Consider the following 5,000-nt stretch of genomic DNA (forward strand, 5'->3'; position numbering starts at 1 on the left):
GCGACGGCCGCACACAGAGAGCGCGCGGCATCCTTTCCTCGATCCGCCGCCGGGCCGCACCGCCCGCGCGCTGTAACACCCCCGCCGGAGCGGAGGCCACCTTCGCGCGGGGACTTAGACCGACGGCAAACCGATCGTGACCCGCGCCGGTCGCTAGTGCGCTGAGACGGTGCGCGAGCCGACTCGGCAGCGGCGCCTTAAGCGTCCGCGAACCGAGACGGCGCGCCCCCGCACCCAACTGAAAGCGAGCCGGCGACCTGACGGGCCCTCCCGTTTGCCTCTCAACGGTTTCACGTACTCTTGAACTCTCTCTTCAAAGTGCTTTTCAACTTTCCCTCACGGTACTTGTCCGCTATCGGTCTCGCGACCGTATTTAGTCTTAGGTGGAGTTTACCACCCGCTTTGGGCTGCATTCCCAAACAACCCGACTCCGAGAAGACCCGAAGCGGCCAAGGCAAGCGCCCCTATGGGCCTAACACCCGCCGTGGGACGAGGCCTCGATCAGAAGGACACCGGCGCTCGCCGTCAGCCGCACTGGGACTTCCGTACGTCACAACTCGGCGCGCTCAAAAAGCGCGCAGATTCGACGCTGGACTCTTCCCGGTTCACTCGCCGTTACTCAAGGAATCCCTGTTGGTTTCTTTTCCTCCGCTTAATAATATGCTCAAATTCAGCGGGTGCTCTCGCCTGAACTCAGGTCGTATGTGTCAAGCGGGCCGCTTCTTACACGGCCCGCTGGCATCGCAAGTCGTCGCCGCCGGCGCCGACCGAGCGCGTACCGTCGCCGCCTTGGCCCACGTCGGTCTTGATCTCGTGACCGGACCGACCGACCTGGACCCGCCCCTCGAACGTAGTTGAACACGTCAAGGGGTCGGCGGTGTACGGGACACGCGGTCGCGCCGAGAAAGCTCGGCGACCGCTTCAACTTGGGGCGACGCCCGGCCGTCTTCGCAGAGGCCAGGCGACGGCCCTCGGGTGAGGACGAACGCGACCCTGAGACAGACGCGGTCCCGGGATTGACCCGAGACCGCAATTCGCGTTCAGAAGGTCGACGTTCAATGTGTTCTGCAATTCACATTACTTCTCGCACTTGGCTGCGTCCTTCATCGACTCGCGAGCCGAGTGATCCACCGTTAAGAGTCGTCCTCCACGTTTCGCCCGGCGCCGAAGCGCGCGGAGGTCACACTGTGGGATCGACCACAAAACCACCACCGACAACAACTGCACAAAAACACCAACAAACGGCGCCGAGCGACCGCCGGGCTGGGCCGGCGGCACATCGAGCGCGGTGCCCAGAAGCCACCATCGCACTCGGCTGCCTTGCTATGCCAACGTGTTACGCGTGTCGCACGGGGCGGAACCCCGATTGATGGCCGCCCTCTCGGCGGCACCCAAAGACAATTAAGTGCGCGGTCGGCCGGGGCCTACCACCACTTTCGGTTATGATCCTTCCGCAGGTTCACCTACGGAAACCTTGTTACGACTTTTACTTCCTCTAAATGATCAAGTTTGATCGTCTTCTCGACACGCCGACGCGGCCGTTGCCAGCCGCGACGGGGCCGATCCAAGGATCTCACTAAACCATTCAATCGGTAGTAGCGACGGGCGGTGTGTACAAAGGGCAGGGACGTAATCAACGCAAGTTGATGACTTGCGCTTACTGGGAATTCCTCGTTCAAGGGAAACAATTGCAAGTCCCTATCCCAATCACGAATGAGGTTCAACGGGTTACCCGGACCTTTCGGCCTAGGTTAGACACTCGCTGCTTCACTCAGTGTAGCGCGCGTGCGGCCCCGGACATCTAAGGGCATCACAGACCTGTTATTGCTCAATCTCGTGTGGCTAAACGCCACTAGTCCCTCTAAGAAGTTAGACGCCGACCGAGAAGGTCGCGTAACTATTTAGCATGCCAGAGTCTCGTTCGTTATCGGAATTAACCAGACAAATCGCTCCACCAACTAAGAACGGCCATGCACCACCACCCACAGAATCAAGAAAGAGCTTTCAATCTGTCAATCCTACCTGTGTCCGGGCCGGGTGAGTTTCCCCGTGTTGAGTCAAATTAAGCCGCAGGCTCCACTCCTGGTGGTGCCCTTCCGTCAATTCCTTTAAGTTTCAGCTTTGCAACCATACTTCCCCCGGAACCCAAAGACTTTGGTTTCCCGGAAGCTGCCGGAAAGGTCGTAATGGTAACGCCTCCCGATCGCTAGTTGGCATCGTTTATAGTCAGAACTAGGACGGTATCTGATCGTCTTCGAACCTCTGACTTTCGCTCTTGATTAAAGAAAACATTCTTGGCGAATGCTTTCGCAGTAGTTCGTCTTCCGCCGATCCAAGAATTTCACCTCTAACGGCAGAGTACGGACGCCCCCGTCTGTCCCTCTTAATCATTACCTCGTGCTCCGAAAACCAACAAAATAGAACCGAGGTCCTATTCCATTATTCCATGCAACACTATGCAGGCGAACAGCCTGCTTTGAACACTCTAATTTTTTCAAAGTAAACTTATCGGCCACCGCCGACACTCAGTCAAGAGCACCGACGGAGAACCGAAGGTGAGGCGAACGCAACCAGTGACACGCCTTGCGACGGACCGGCGGCGCTCGCCCAAAATCCAACTACGAGCTTTTCAACCGCAACAACTTTAGCATACACTGTTGGAGCTGGAATTACCGCGGCTGCTCGCACCAGACTTTCCCTCCAATGGATACTCGTTAAGAGTTTTAGGATGTACTCATTCCAATTACAGGGCCTCGTTAGAGTCCTGTATTGTTATTTTTCGTCACTACCTCCCCGTGTCGGGAATGGGTAATTTGCGCGCCTGCTGCCTTCCTTGGATGTGGTAGCCGTTTCTCAGGCTCCCTCTCCGGAATCGAACCCTGATTCCCCGTTACCCGTTATCACAAAGGTAGGCACGTAGCGTACCTTCGACAGTTGATAGGGCAGACACTTGAATGATACGTCGTCGGTGCAGAGACCGTACGATCCGCGTGGTTATCCAGAGTCATCAAACGTCACAGGAAGAACCCGGTCGGTTTTGATCTGATAAAAGCGCGCCTCCCGAAGTCGGCGCTTAATGCATGTATTAGCTCTAGAATTACCACAGTTATCCACTTCGCTCACGAGACCAAATAAACCAAGACTGATTTAATGAGCCATTCGCAGTTTCGCTTTACGAGAACTCGTACTTGCACCTGCATGGCTTAATCTTTGAGACAAGCATATCACTACTGGCAGGATCAACCAGATAGCTGCGACAGCTGCGCTCGGCCCTTGCTGGGCCGCCCGGCGCGTGCTCGTCGCATTCGTTTAAGACCGAGGCGATCGCCTGCGGCCGTACTCAGCTTCGACAGTCGCTGGCCGCGACGTCCACGCTCTCGCCGGCAGTGCCAGGCGGAGCGATTTGCGTTTTTTCTTTGCTCGCCCTCTCTCGGGCTCGATCCATTCAGTTTCGCACAAACAAGAGCTCTGCCGGCCGCCTGCAGCGGTGCCTAAAACCCGGTCATAACAATGCGACCGTTCTGCTAGGCCGACAAGCGCTCAAGCCAGACGCTCGATCGAACGCCCCCTACATATTAGTCGAGACAACGGCTCGCTCATTAGCATCGCGTTTGTACTTTAACTTTTTTCGGCTCGGCTTCTTTCGACGCCGATGCCGGCGACGCAGCACTCTCTCGCCCGCCAGCCACCGAGAGATGTGTGCGCTCCGACCGGCCCCGCACGCCGCTCTTTCTTGGCTCATTCGAGTTTACTGTCTTTCGCTCTAACATGCCTTACCTAGGGTTAGGTTAGTATGCTTGCACGTTTGTACTTTAACTTTTTTCGGCTCGGCTTCTTTCTTGGCTCATTCGAGTTTACTGTCTTTCGCTCTAACATGCCTTACCTAGGGTTAGGTTAGTATGCTTGCACGTTTGTACTTTACCTTTTTTCGGCTCGGCTTCTTTCGACGCCGATGCCGGCGACGCAGCACTCTCTCGCCCGCCAGCCACCGAGAGATGTGTGCGCTCCGACCGGCCCCGCACGCCGCTCTTTCTTGGCTCATTCGAGTTTACTGTCTTTCGCTCTAACATGCCTTACCTAGGGTTAGGTTAGTATGCTTGCACGTTTGTACTTTAACTTTTTTCGGTTCGGCTTCTTTCTTGGCTCATTCGAGTTTACTGTCTTTCGCTCTAACATGCCTTACCTAGGGTTAGGTTAGTATGCTTGCACGTTTGTACTTTTAACTTTTTTCGGCTTGGCTTCTTTCGACGCCGATGCCGGCGACGCAGCACTCTCTCGCCCCCCAGCCACCGAGAGATGTGTGCGCTCCGACCGGCCCCGCACGCCGCTCTTTCTTGGCTCATTCGAGTTTACTGTCTTTCGCTCTAACATGCCTTACCTAGGGTTAGGTTAGTATGTTTGCACGTTTGTACTTTAACTTTTTTCGGCTCGGCTTCTTTCGACGCCGATGCCGGCGACGCAGCACTCTCTCGACCGCCAGCCACCGAGAGATGTGTGCGCTCCGACCGGCCCCGCACGCCGCTCTTTCTTGGCTCATTCGAGTTTACTGTCTTTCGCTCTAACATGCCTTACCTAGGGTTAGGTTAGTATGCTTGCACGTTTGTACTTTAACTTTTTTCGGCTCGGCTTCTTTCTTGGCTCATTCGAGTTTACTGTCTTTCGCTCTAACATGCCTTACCTAGGGTTAGGTTAGTATGCTTGCACGTTTGTACTTTAACTTTTTTCGGCTCGGATTCTTTCGACGCCGATGCCGGCGACGCAGCACTCTCTCGCCCGCCAGCCACCGAGAGATGTGTGCGCTCCGACCGGCCCCGCACGCCGCTCTTTCTTGGCTCATTCGAGTTTACTGTCTTTCGCTCTAACATGCCTTACCTAGGGTTAGGTTAGTATGCTTGCACGTTTGTACTTTAACTTTTTTCGGCTCGGCTTCTTTCTTGGCTCATTCGAGTTTACTGTCTTTCGCTCTAACATGCCTTACCTAGGGTTAGGTTAGTATGCTT

At 55.5% G+C, this 5,000-nt stretch overlaps 2 non-coding genes and 1 pseudogene across 2 annotated transcripts; all 3 read right to left on the reverse strand.

The window, feature by feature from the left end:
• The window catches only part of LOC144430944 (large subunit ribosomal RNA), a 4,629-nt pseudogene extending 3,928 nt beyond the window's left edge, over positions 1-701 (reverse strand).
• Positions 702-988: 287 nt separating this feature from the next.
• LOC144430956 (5.8S ribosomal RNA) lies at positions 989-1,142 on the reverse strand. The gene has a single exon (XR_013479818.1). It is a non-coding gene; the product is annotated as a 5.8S ribosomal RNA (ribosomal RNA).
• Positions 1,143-1,440: 298 nt separating this feature from the next.
• LOC144430866 (small subunit ribosomal RNA) lies at positions 1,441-3,250 on the reverse strand. The gene has a single exon (XR_013479780.1). It is a non-coding gene; the product is annotated as a small subunit ribosomal RNA (ribosomal RNA).
• Positions 3,251-5,000: the final 1,750 nt, after the last annotated feature.

This window comes from Styela clava, chromosome 12, assembly GCF_964204865.1.
Source record: "Styela clava chromosome 12, kaStyClav1.hap1.2, whole genome shotgun sequence".
Lineage (NCBI taxonomy): Eukaryota > Metazoa > Chordata > Ascidiacea > Stolidobranchia > Styelidae > Styela > Styela clava.